Below are 14,715 nucleotides of genomic sequence, written 5' to 3'. Positions count from 1 at the left end.
ATATAAAATTAATATTATTAGAATCACGATCAAATATATTTTTATATATATTATACATATTTCATATCATGGATAATAATAACTTTTGCTATATCGTTGGTCTAACTTTACAAAGTTTAACTTCAACTAAAATTTATAGGTAACATATTTTTGGAATGGAGGAGTAAGTCAAAACCTGGAGCGGCAGTGGCATGACGATCATCCGGTCAGCTTATTGAATATTGATCGCATTGAGGCATGCACTGGCCACTGGGCTATCTGCGTTACTGGACCGCACTGACATCAGACATGGGCTCAGTCTCAGATTAAGAGACCGACGCGACGATGATATCTCGGAAAGACGTCGATGTAGACGGCAGTGTTGGGAATGCACGATGCCTGCCGTCCAATGACCAGTGGTGTTACCGGAAACACACACCAAACCAAACGTAACACGCAGTACTATCTATGATTTGATATTAGATTAGATAGAAAGATGGTGAGGTATGCACGCATATATCTGAACTCTGGACACAGAGATAGCGCAATTCTAATTTTCTTTTGAGAAACAGACAGCGGTATTGTGTCCAGAGTTTTTGAAACAAAGAGTCCATGGTATTGTGTCCCAAGTTTCCACTTAGACACAGCGAGCACGACATAGACTAACAGTGGCACATACATGCACACACAACATCTACTGAAGATCGGAATCATGGAGCACTAAGATTGACAAGGTCATCTTTAACGTCTCGCTATCGATCGGAAGGCGTCATCACCTAGTCAAAGGATATTTTTCATGGTGCACCCAAGGGGTTTAATCCCTAGTGGGACGGGGGGGGGGGGGGGCAACAACACTCCTAACTATGAACAAGAACATCACGCCCTGCTGAAATGATAGTGTGCTTCAGTGAGACCCACATATCGATTCGAGCCTTCCATGTAAAAAAAGACCCACACATCGTTAGCCTAACAAGCATATTCAACAAAATAAACTGACAATCTAGAAAAATATAAGTAGAAACCTGTTGAAGACGTAGAACCAGAAATATTATGATTTTTTTATAAACCTACAAATATTTTATGCATAATTGGTGGAAAAAGGAGATACAAAGCTAGCTTGCTAACGACATTTTAGCATATTTTCGAGCTTACTGTATTTAAATTAGTGTGAGCTTTCTTGAATTTTTCGTTAATTTCATGATAATTTTTTTTAAGGAAAGCAAAGTGGAAGAACCCAACATCAAGTTTTTATTCTTCAAAAGTAAGAACCCAAACTCAATTTTCGTCAGTACCTTAACCTAAGTGACTGGATTGCATATTCCCTTCCCTAGCTAAGCTGACATCTTCTTTTATAATAGTATTTTTTTCTGATAATGGGTGCTTATTACTTATAGAAAGCAATTATATCCGACCTCTGCAGAGCTAACATGCACACAGCCGTTCAAAAGTCTCAAAAGTTTGTAGCTCCAAAAAAGTCATATTACATATCAGACATGAGCAAATGTAAAACACCTAAGGCGAAGGCGGAGGCCCAATCCGTAGATTATGCTGCCACCCATGTAGGGAAAAAGTATCCCTCGCCGTGTTCTCGAACCTTTATAATAGTATCGAATATGCAATTATATCAATGACACTTTATACTGACCGCCTAGCAATGGCTAAAAAATTAAATACAACTAGTTTCAAGAACTGGTGGCATGCAAAGTTGTCTGATACCAAAATTCAGTGAAGAAGTCCAAATTCATTTGATGCTGACGAAAATTTGAGCATGTCCATTCGTTTGAATCTAAACATCTGATGCACTCCTGTAGCATGATACTTTTTCCACTTCCACTCAGAAATATAAGGAGCTTTGATTTTTTGTATGGTCTCTAGTGCACGGTTTTGACTATATTTTTATCTAACAATATGCTTAAAGATAGAAATGATAGATAACATAAAATACATATGTTTAACTCATTTGATGTTGATGGAAATTTGAGCATATTCATTTGTTTGAACAAACATCCGATGCAGTCCTGTAGCATGATACCTCTTCCACTCCCCAGTGCACGATTTTTTTTGCGAAACACAGTACAATCAAAGACGCTCATACATACGCGCACACACTCACCCCTATGAACGCACGCACGCACACCCTACCCCCATGAGCACCTCCAAGATACTGCATCGAAGAACTGATCCGGCGGGTCTTGAGATTGACGAAGTCACCACAGGCGCCTGCTTGTCGACGGGAACGTCGCCTCCCACTGAAGAATATTCCGCCTTTATGAGACACCAAAGTGTCAAATCTAGGATTTGAACTCTGGTGGGCTGGGGGTGCCACTACCCTCCTAACCATCCAACCACAGGCTGGTTCTTCCCCAGTGCACGATTTTGACTATATTTTTATCTAATAATATGCTTAGAGATAGAAATGATAGATAACATAAAATAATTTATAATTATATAGTTCTAATATGCTTAGTCCATATAGTTTCATTAATGATCAAAGTTTGAAAAACTGATTACGTGCATAATTTTGTGTTTGTGGGCGTCTGCGTTGTGTTGTGTTCTCAAAAAAAAGAGTGATCAGTATTAGGTTCAGATGCACACAGATGCTACCGAAAAGCAGCAGCTTTGTCACGACACGGAAGGCGTATCTGCAGAATGCATTCAAGCTAGCGATTTGATTCTTTAATTCACATGCTCGCAGTGACCTGACCACCAGAAAATAAAGCAAAGGCGCGCATGTTAAGAATAACTGGTTAGTGTATAGTCTAGTGCTTAGTCACTCACATGCATGGCTTAGTTAGGAAGCTGCTTTGCCGAGGCACTAGCTCCTGCTGGCCAGGATTTGGAAACAATGAGGTTTCTTTTGCTGTAAAGGTCAAAAGGAGACACATTGTGGCCTCACAACTGAGTGATATGATCTCTGCCTGCAGATGCTCAGTTGTTTTAGTTCCACGGTTTGACTCACCCCGAGCTCAAGGCATCCTCCACTAGTATTGGAGAGTCTGTATTTCAGGTGTTGTCTTGGTGGTAGATATATTGCTGTTGCTAGGTCTAGTATGGTGTAGCGGAACTTTTGTTTCTTAGTTTTCTTTTCTCTTTTTTTAGGTGTGTGCATCCGTATTGCCATTAGGGTGTTTCGTTGTTGCATTGTATTTGATATCTTTTAATTTTTTTTTCGAAAAGGGAGCAGTGCCCCAGCATCTGCATCCAAAGGATGCACACAACTTTTCTTTATTAGATAATTCACCAAACCTTACAAGAAGAATACAAAGATCAATTTGAAGCCACCTTCCTAGAGACAACTCGCTAAACCTAAAGAAAGATGAAGGGGGTGTCCAAGAACAGAGTCATTACCCTGACCTCATACCAACGCACATCATCTAAACACTGACTGTCTGCCCAAGCCGCCCATTGGCGGGTGAGAAGCACAAACAGTCTAGCAGACCCTCAGCGCACACCATTGCATACGTCGAAGAATCGCCACCGCCTTCTTCCGCGAAACCATCTCCAAGAAAGATCAGCGCATTGACCTTGTCTGGCCTGCCATCAACGTCACCACGACGACAGACGACACCACCATCATGCGCACGTCCATCACGCTGCGTTCGTCTCCGAGGCTCCGCTGCACTATGCCGCCGAGACCCGCCAACATCGGCACAGTAGATGGAACACCGCTCCGCCAGATGACTTCCTCCAGGTATCACTTGTTCAAGAACGATGCCCTCAAGAGGGAAAAGGACACCACAGGTGCCGCCATCATCTGATCCGTATGTCCAGATCCGGTGTTTCCCCCGGAACAAAGAGGTTGAGGTCGGATCTGTAGCAACGATGCCTTCAACAAGGTGATGACGCCCGAGGACGCCACCATCGTCGGCTCCGACCGAATCGGAGCCTGGTTCTCACCGGCCAGACCCTACCCCAACGCTGCAGATCCGCCTGAAGAAGAGTCGATGCCGTCCGCCGCACCACCGATGCGGCGCCGTGTTACCCGACAGCACCATGCCCAGTCCCTCCTTGCCGGACAGCCGCCGCCAACGCCGGCCGCCAAAGCGGTTCGAAGGGGACGAGGAGGGGTCCCGGCGCCGCCGACCAGACTTTTCCCGGGCGCGCCCCTTGGCGACGGCGGAGGAGGGAGGAGGCAGGTGGAGGGGGTGGGAGGTGCGGTGGCTAGGGTTTCCTCCCCCGCCGCCCACGTGGGAGCGAGAGGGAGTTGCCCGCGTGGGCTGCTGTCCTTTTAAAAATAGGGAGAATTTCACTTCCCGGCTTCTGCAACAACTAGGGATGCACACAACCATTTGGCATGAGTACTAAGATTTTTAATCTTGGTTAAGATTAAAGCATAGTTGAAAGATCGAGATGTCGCCTAGAGGGGGGGGGGGTGAATAGGCGATTAAAAACTCTTTCGGATTTGTCTTGTAATAATGCGGAATTAAACTATCGTTTAGTTTACAAGCACAAACCCTAAATATGCTAAGCTCAACTAAGTGTAACAATAGCAACTAGAGCTAAGCAAGATAGGCACAAGATATATGTAGCACAAGTGATAGCAAGATATATGTACTTCAAGCACGATGGCTATCACAAGGAAAGAGAGCTCGGGTATAGAAATAACCGAGGCACGCGGAGACGAGGATGTATTCCCGTGTTCCCTTGCTTTGCAACAAGGTACGTCACGTTTGGAGGAGTGGAGGTCCCACGAAGGATTCCCCGCGCCACGAAGGCTCACCCTATTCTCCGAACCACACCCACGAAGGATAATGGCCCTTTCCTTATGGTTAGCTTTTCCTCCGCTCCGGAGATGGCAAGCTCCACAACCACTTCACAAGCTCCACGAAGGAGAAGCCCGGGCCTCTTCACAATCTTCTTGAAAAGATCACCGGAGCACCAACCGCCAAGCCAACTAGGAGGTCTCCCTCCAAGAGTAACAAGCTCACGGTCTCTCACTCGAACAAATCGTGGTGGAGAGCTCAACACTATGCAATGATGCAAAGCAAGAACACCGGAGGTGTTCAAGTCCTTCACACTCAAATCTCACCAAAGCAACGAATGCTAGGATGAGATTGGAGAGGAAGAACAAGGGGGAAAGTCAACCAAAGACTCCAAGATCTAGATCCCAAGAGATTCCCTCACTTAGAGAAGAAACGGTTTGGTGGAAGTGTAGATCTAGATCTCCTCTCTCAAATCCTCAAATATGAGCAAGAATGGTTGGAGGATTCAAGGGGAAGAGCAAGTTCTTCAAATAGTAGCAATGGAGGAGAGAGAATGGGAAGAACTCGTTGCTCAAGGTGGAAGAAGGGTCTATTTATAGCTAGGAGCAAATAAAACTGTTGGGGGGGGGGGGGGGAAGACAAGAAAACGGGCAAAAAAACAGCTCTAAAAACGTCCCGGGCCGGCGCGCCGGGCCGGCCGAGCCGGATTTGGCGGCGATGCGGCCGGTGGCCCATCCGGTCGGACCGGCCCAGCAGCCGGGCGGTGCACGCGCGCGCGCGGGCGGCGGACAAGCATCCGGTGCGCGGTCCGGAGAGAAATCCGGCCGGGCCGGGGAGGCGGCCGGGCGGCCCGGTGGAAACCGGCTTTTGGGCCGGAGTAGACCGGCTGGCCCACTGGTTCCCGCCCCGGATGGCACGAGCGCCTGGGCCGGTTTCGGCCGGGTGGGCCGGCGCGGGGCCCGGCAGGCCGGCCGACCGGCCGGCTGCTCCTCCTCCTTTTTTCTTTTTCTTTTCTTTTTATTCTTTTCTCTTTTTCCCTTTTTCTTTAATAACAAATGCTCCCGAACTCCGATTCGAATGAAACCAATTTTGTTTGGAAGATAACAACGAATGCTATCTAATAGAAAGTGAAAACCCAAGAATCTGTAGGAGGGGATTTTATCATGAATATAAAAGGTAGAACCTTATATCATGAATAACCGGTAAAATCACCCAACCTCGAAAACGCAATAGAAGATGCATGCGAACTCCGTTTTCGATGAACTTGGGCTTGTTGTAAAGCTAGCAACAAGCTCAAGAACCTCACATAGAGAAACACCAAGAAGCAATAAGGATATGCAAAGTATGCAAAGGGTTGAGCTCCCTAAGACGATGTGATCAAGTTACCCAACCGAAAGCCCCTCTTAATAGTGCGGCTATCTATCCTATAATCCGGTCTCCCAACATCCACCTTGAGACCGATAAAAGGAAAACCTAGCAAGGCCATACCTTTGCCTTGCGCATCCCGCTTGATCTTGATGATAACTCTTCAAGCTTCACTCAAGCCGGAATGCCTCTCTTGACCAATGTTGTTTCGTGACGACTCACAAATGCTCCCCCATACACTATGATGGGAAAGCTCCATTGATGCACATCTTCACAAGTCCATTATCATCAAATGGACGGCAAGCTTCAAGTATGTGATTCACTTGAGACGCTCATCTTGAACTTGCCCAACTCAACCTTGTACCTTCACATACTCACATAAGATAGAGCATGGCTTTATCTTCATGGCATCCATACTTGAATCCAACACATGGAGAGCAAGTAGTACCTATGGAATATTCCTTCATATAAACTCAATGAAAACATTAGTCCATAGGGGTTGTCATTAATTACCAAAACCACACATAGGGGCAATGTACCCTTACAATCTCCCCCATTTTGGTAATTGATGACAACCACAATAAGAGGGTTTATATAATGAATATTAGTGACAAGTACGCAACTTATCCGAGAATAAGTTGTATACAAGAGGTTGTATTTGATATGGTCAAGTAACACAAAGCTACTAGCCCATATCAAAACCGGCTCTACTCACACAACTACAACAAATGCAATGGAAGTGAGTAGAACAAATATATATAGAGAGAACTCCCCCACAATGTATGCACGTGTGATGAACATGAATTCATTGCATATATTGTCAAGATTAACCTTTGGGATAGTCCACTATATATATACAACCATGCAAGACATATAAATATGAAATGCATGAGAGGCAAAACACTTAAGCACAAACCAAGCTTAAGTATAAAAACCATTCCCTTACACCCTCTAAACTTCTCCCCCATTGGCATCGATTGTCAAAATGGGTGAAAAATGTAGAAGGCCAATATAATGTGAGTTCCTCCCCAAAGTGTGCACTTCTCATAATTTGAGTGGAATCAAGTGCACATATCCAATGATGAATACTTGAAGGAAATCAAACTATATTGAGGATATGCAAGACATATAAATATGGAATGCATGAGAGGCAAAACACTTAAGCACAAACCAAGCTTAAGTATAAAAACCATTCCCTTACACCCTCTAAACTTCTCCCCCATTGGCATCGATTGTCAAAATGGGTGAAAAATTTAGAAGGCCAATATAATGTGAGTTCCTCCCCAAAGTGTGCACTTCTCATAATTTGAGTGGAATCAAGTGCACATATCCAATGATGAATACTTGAAGGAAATCAAACTATATTGAGGATCAAAGATTGCAAAAAAAAATAACATGGTGAAGTGAGCTTCAACAAATAAAGCAAGCAATCAAAGATCCAATTGGACAAACAAAGATATCATGATAAGGAAGATATAGTGCTCTAAAAATAAGAAAGCTCCCCAAGGTTCGTGCACAATTTATAATGTTTGCATTTGAATGCAATATGCACAAACATGGAATCCTCACTCCCTATATATCATTTAGAACACAACTAAGATAAAGAGAGTATGCTTATCAAGAACAACTTGAGTCCAACAATTACGAGATATGAGTGCATGTAGAAAATAAATAAATCAAGCACTCATAAATTTTCTTTACCAACCCACTAAAAACGAAAGGGGTAAAAGATGGCCGGCAAAGATCAAGGATATCAAGGTGATGGATTAACACTCTTATGTATATGAGTTTCTAAAGTGGACAAAGTGATCCATAAAGAAACATGCACACACAAGAGGTTAACAAAATAGATAAAACAAGATATCCAAGATGAAGTCATAAAATATACCAAAGGATGTTTGCTTAAGAAGCATATATAGCCAATGGCTCCAATTTTCACTTATGGTATATATGAATGAACTTCAACCAAGTTAAACCTCAAAAGCATTATAACTAACAATAAGGGAAGTAGAGCTAGTTGGAGTGTTTTGAGAAAGGCAACAAGTATCACAAATACGGATTTATTTCACAAATTCATCAATATTGCACACAAGAGCTCTTTGAGGAATTGATATGCAATAAATTGCTAGAGGGCATATTTGTGATAGGTGAATCATAAAATATGATATATATATATAACCTATCATATGCATCTTCTCAAATTACTCAAATGTTCAATAAGAAGTTTTACTTTAAAAGGGTTTTTCAAGAACCGCAATATTTTCGAAATAAATAATTTCATGCCAAGATACAACCTACAAGAGGTTGGATGCTATATGAGAGAGCATGAATAAGATACTTGTTACCGAGATGGCAAAGGCTTGATGTAGTAGATAAGAGTTTATTGATCATCCTAGCTTGACTCCAATTCTCATATGGTGACAACACCTTCCTTATAGATGAGACAAGCCTCCATTGCATCTCCAATGTACCTAAAACAACATTCAAGTACATCTTGGTCCCCAAACTTATTGGGTCCAACATGGTTAGACTAACCACAATATATAGGACACACTCCATATCAATATGTGCATATTTAGATGAAATTTGAATTTCATGCACACCTTAGCCATTTAGGATTTGATGGAGTATACCCTATATAATGGATCAAAGAAAGAAAGCATGCTATAGATATAAATAAATTACATATAAGCATGCACAAAGACTTTTAAAGATCCAAGAAAGATATACTTTGGACAAAACACCAAATGAATTGAATAGGGCATAAAGGTGTGACCAAACAAATTTGTTGTCCAAATTATATCAAAGACGCAAATCACAAAAGATTTGTTCAACAAAGTTCAACAAATGAACTAAGAAGAAACCATTGAGCATAAAGGATGAAATAAAGCAAACATGCTCAAAGATTTATCTCATTCAAGCAAATGAATCATGTAAGAAAGAATGAGATAGCAAACTCCCCAAAAGAGCAAGGTTCAAACAAAATAAACCAAACCCTATACACTTTTCACAATGGCACAATGTACCGTAAGGAAAAAGGTTTGTCTTCCAAAACAAACACTTGATATGAATCAAGAGAATTTATCAAAAGATTTTTCAAAGGGACAAGGAAGACACATGGGAGCAACAAAGATTTGTTGGAAATAAAATAAGGCAATAATAAACAATCCAAGGTGAAGATGATCCAAAAATTCAACCACATACAAGGTTATCAAATGTCAAAGACAATGAGTATATTGGAAATAATGTACGGTGGAGTATTCACAATGTTAGTAAGGATCAACTTCACAATAAAAGGCATAGGATAAGTATATAGAATTGAGCACTATGCACGGATGAAGATTCTTGATAGCTTCAACTAGTCACACAATCACGCACGGCAATGATTAGAATAACTTGAAGCAAACGGTGTCCCAAATAAGATATAGAGATATGTGTTTGAGGAAAAATCGCACCAAGAATTTCATATTCAAACAAAAGCCCACAAGATGAGTAATAAAATATTTTTATTAGGAATGGAGCTTGTTTGAGCAAACATGCCACCTAGGAACAAGATAATTAAGAGCATCAACTCTAAGTGGCATAACCTCATATGTTCACATTTTCTAGGCTTGTGATATGTACAAAACATATTACTCCCCCATAATGTGATAAAACATTTCTTCTAAATAAGAGGCAACTAAAATTCAACTAGAGATGATTAATGAATATTTAGAATTTGAATTTCTCATGAGTATGGCGCACCACATAGTGACTAGATAATTTGCAATATCAATACTAAGTGGTGGTACCCATGTACACACATTTTAAAGAAAGAGAGATGCACAAAGCATATCACTCCCCCAAAATGGGATGTTCCATTAATCACTTCAAAGAGAGCCAAATAAGATATCATCAAGATGCATTAGGCTCAAAACAATACACAAGTATATGGTGAGTCAAACAAACATACTTGAACACACAAGATAAGCAAGTAAGACACAACACATACATACACATATTTGGTACAAAACCAAACATGCAAAGGGGCAAGTAACTTACAATAAGCATGAAGAGTTGAAGTATAAGTTACCACAAGGAGGAACATTGGATTATGAGATATAGATGATAATCCATACGACTTGGCTTGGTCAAAATATAATATATGAAGATCCCTTAATTCTTCATGAAGTAGCCAAGTCTCCAATGACCTCCACATGCACCTATTGATCAAGTTTGAGATTGTTGGTCCCCAACCAAGTTGGGTCCTAAGAGATTAGTCACAATAGGCTTGGCAACCCAAATGGTTCTTTTCTTGAAACCACTTTGAGTTCCAACAAACTTGGCAAACACATTGCCATCCTTATCCTTCCCTAGAGAATAATCATTATCAACAATTATAGGGTTAGATAAGGTACCATCTAAGCAAGAAGAAGCAAAGTGCCCCTTCTCACGACATAAGTAGCAAGTGTTCCCCTTTCTCTTCTTTATTGATTTCTTCTCTTGGGGAACAATATCTTGATTCTTCTTGGGAAGTGCCCTATCTTCAACTTGAGGTCGAGCATGAGCTTGACCTTGACCTTGTGGCCGTTTCCCTTGTTGTTTCTCACTCAAGTGCTTCTTCTTCTTCAATGGGCATGATCTAACATGATGCCCTTCAACCTTGCACTTGAAGCAAACCAACTTGGCCGGATCCTTGACTTTGTCTTGGCCCTTCTTCTTCTTGTTGCTCTTGCTCTTGGACTTGTTCTTGTTATTGGAGTTGAATCCAAGTCCACTTTTGTCATTGGGGGATTGTTGCACACTTAGCATCTTGTCAAGTGCGGATTTCCCTTCATGACGCTTTTCCAAGTCTTTCTTCAAAGAAAGGACTTGAGCCTCGAGCTCTTTTATTTCCTCTACATGGTTAGTAGAAATACAAGTACTAGAGGAAGTAGAAGCTTCATTGTTAGAGCAACAAGGCAAAGTGAGTAATCCAACACAAGGTGTATCACTAGTTTGACTAGATGGATTACAAGGACTAGCACATGGCAATGTAACATTTGTAGTATAGATTGTGCTAACATCCATATGAGGCTCACAAGATGTTACCTTAGTGATACTTGCCTCATGAGCTAACTTTAGCCCATCATAGGAAATTAGAAGATCATCATGAGAGCTTGAGAGCTTTTTATGACTTTCTTCCAATTCCCTATAATTGCTAGTTAGCAACTCAAGTTGAGCCCTTAGCTCAACATTCTCCTTTAAGGTCGATGCTTCACAAGAATTAGAGTTAGTAGCACAAGCATCAACAATAGTTTTCTCATTTTCATGCATATAGGATTCAATTTTTTGTGTAAGCATGAAATTAGCATGCTTCTCATCTTTTAGCTCATGCTTGAGGAGAGTGAATCTCATTTCCCCATTTTCAACATGGGACTCCAACTCCACTATGGTTTCCCTATATTTATTCAAGGTATCCATAGAGTGTTCGAGATAAGCACGAGCTTCTTTATTACCATGAAGAGAAGCATATACCATTCCCATATCATGCACCAAGATATTATGTTCTTCATCATTATCATCATCATCACTCTCATCATTAGAGGATGTGTTAGGAGTCAAAGTAGGAGATACTTTTGGTCCATTTGCCATAAGGCACATGTGCATACCGGAGGATGAAGATGAATATATTCTTGAATCCTCATTTGAAAACATGTCTTGATCCATAGAGTGTTCGATTTCCTCTACATTGTTAGTCAACAAACAACTAGAGGAAATAGAAGCATTTTGATTATGGGAGCAAGACAAAGCAAGCATATCATCATGGGATCTATGTAAGCAATTTACACATGATATGCAAGGACTATCAACACAAGTATGTAGGTCATTTTCAATGCTAGATGTGTTTAAGTCCAAAGAGAAAGCATTACAATGGGATAGAGATGAAGAATCATCACTATTGAGCACAATATCAACATTGCAATTTTCCTCACCACTCACCATATCATTACCTCGTGTCTTGCTACACGTTGGTGAAGTGAAAGAAGATGATAACTCATCACGACCGGAGGTGGAAGCAACTTGGAGCTCTTCATGATGTGAAGGGGAAGAGAGCTCCTCGGAGTCACCACCGACCAATTGAGAAGTGGATCCACCAAACATTTCCTTAAGCTTGATCCACATCTCATGAGACGATTTTCTCTTTATATATATCAAGAACCTACGAAAATCGGGTCTCAAGGAGAATAAAAGCTCATTAGATACTTGAGCTTCAAGATGTAAGTTTTTCTCATCCTCTAAAGATAGATTTTGAGAATCCATCGGAGGAGAAAAACCGACATCTAGAAATTGCTCTATATGAGGACACAAGGTCCGAAGGTTACAAAGCAAACAATTTCGCCACAAAAGATAATTTGTGCCATTAAAGACAATTGTGTCATTGTGCACTATACTAGCCGACATCTTTACTCTCAAGGCGGTGAAGCCTTAAACAAGGAGAGACCTTGCTCTGATACCAATTGAAAGATCGAGATGTCGCCTAGAGGGGGGGGTGAATAGGCGATTAAAAACTCTTTCGGATTTGTCTTGTAATAATGCGGAATTAAACTATCGTTTAGTTTACAAGCACAAACCCTAAATATGCTAAGCTCAACTAAGTGTAACAATAGCAACTAGAGCTAAGCAAGATAGGCACAAGATATATGTAGCACAAGTGATAGCAAGATATATGTACTTCAAGCACGATGGCTATCACAAGGAAAGAGAGCTCGGGTATAGAAATAACCGAGGCACGCGGAGACGAGGATGTATTCCCGTGTTCCCTTGCTTTGCAACAAGGTACGTCACGTTTGGAGGAGTGGAGGTCCCACGAAGGATTCCCCGCGCCACGAAGGCTCACCCTATTCTCCGAACCACACCCACGAAGGATAATGGCCCTTTCCTTATGGTTAGCTTTTCCTCCGCTCCGGAGATGGGCAGATGGCAAGCTCCACAACCACTTCACAAGCTCCACGAAGGAGAAGCCCGGGCCTCTTCACAATCTTCTTGAAAAGATCACCGGAGCACCAACCGCCAAGCCAACTAGGAGGTCTCCCTCCAAGAGTAACAAGCTCACGGTCTCTCACTCGAACAAATCGTGGTGGAGAGCTCAACACTATGCAATGATGCAAAGCAAGAACACCGGAGGTGTTCAAGTCCTTCACACTCAAATCTCACCAAAGCAACGAATGCTAGGATGAGATTGGAGAGGAAGAACAAGGGGGAAAGTCAACCAAAGACTCCAAGATCTAGATCCCAAGAGATTCCCTCACTTAGAGAAGAAACGGTTTGGTGGAAGTGTAGATCTAGATCTCCTCTCTCAAATCCTCAAATATGAGCAATAATGGTTGGAGGATTCAAGGGGAAGAGCAAGTTCTTCAAATAGTAGCAATGGAGGAGAGAGAATGGGAAGAACTCGTTGCTCAAGGTGGAAGAAGGGTCTATTTATAGCTAGGAGCAAATAAAACTGTTGGGGGGGGAAAAGACAAGAAAACGGGCAAAAAAAACAGCTCTAAAAACGTCCCAGGCCGGCTGCCAGGCCGGCCGGCCGGATTTGGCGCTGATGCGGCCGGTGGCCCATCCGGTCGGACCGGCCCAGCAGCCGGGCGGTGCACAGCGCGCGCGCGGGCGGCGGATAAGCATGCGGCGCGCGGTCCGGAGAGGAATCCGGCCGGGCCGGGGAGGCGGCCGGGCGGCCCGGTAGCAACCGGCACTTGGGCCGGAGTAAACCGGCAGGCCCACTGGTTCCCGCCCCGGATGGCACGAGCGCCTGGGCCGGTTTCGGCCGGGTGGGCCGGCGCGGGGCCCGGCAGGCCGGCCGACCGGCCGGCTGCTCCTCCTCCTTTTTTTCTTTTTCTTTTCTTTTTATTCTTTTCTCTTTTTCCCTTTTTCTTTAATAACAAATGCTCCCGAACTCCGATTCGAATGAAACCAATTTTGTTTGGAAGATAACAACGAATGCTATCTAATAGAAAGTGAAAACCCAAGAATCTGTAGGAGGGGATTTTATCATGAATATAAAAGGTAGAACCTTATATCATGAATAACCGGTAAAATCACCCAACCTCGAAAACGCAATAGAAGATGCATGCGAACTCCGTTTTCGATGAACTTGGGCTTGTTGTAAAGCTAGCAACAAGCTCAAGAACCTCACATAGAGAAACACCAAGAAGCAATAAGGATATGCAAAGTATGCAAAGGGTTGAGCTCCCTAAGACGATGTGATCAAGTTACCCAACCGAAAGCCCCTCTTAATAGTGCGGCTATCTATCCTATAATCCGGTCTCCCAACATCCACCTTGAGACCGGTAAAAGGAAAACCTAGCAAGGCCATACCTTTGCCTTGCGCATCCCGCTTGATCTTGATGATAACTCTTCAAGCTTCACTCAAGCCGGAATGCCTCTCTTGACCAATGTTGTTTCGTGACGACTCACAAATGCTCCCCCATACACTATGATGGGAAAGCTCCATTGATGCACATCTTCACAAGTCCATTATCATCAAATGGACGGCAAGCTTCAAGTATGTGATTCACTTGAGACGCTCATCTTGAACTTGCCCAACTCAACCTTGTACCTTCACATACTCACATAAGATAGAGCATGGCTTTATCTTCATGGCATCCATACTTGAATCCAACACATGGAGAGCAAGTAGTACCTATGGAAT

Source organism: Lolium rigidum, chromosome 1 (assembly GCF_022539505.1).
Source record: "Lolium rigidum isolate FL_2022 chromosome 1, APGP_CSIRO_Lrig_0.1, whole genome shotgun sequence".
Taxonomy (NCBI): domain Eukaryota; kingdom Viridiplantae; phylum Streptophyta; class Magnoliopsida; order Poales; family Poaceae; genus Lolium; species Lolium rigidum.
This window is presented reverse-complemented; position numbering follows the sequence as displayed.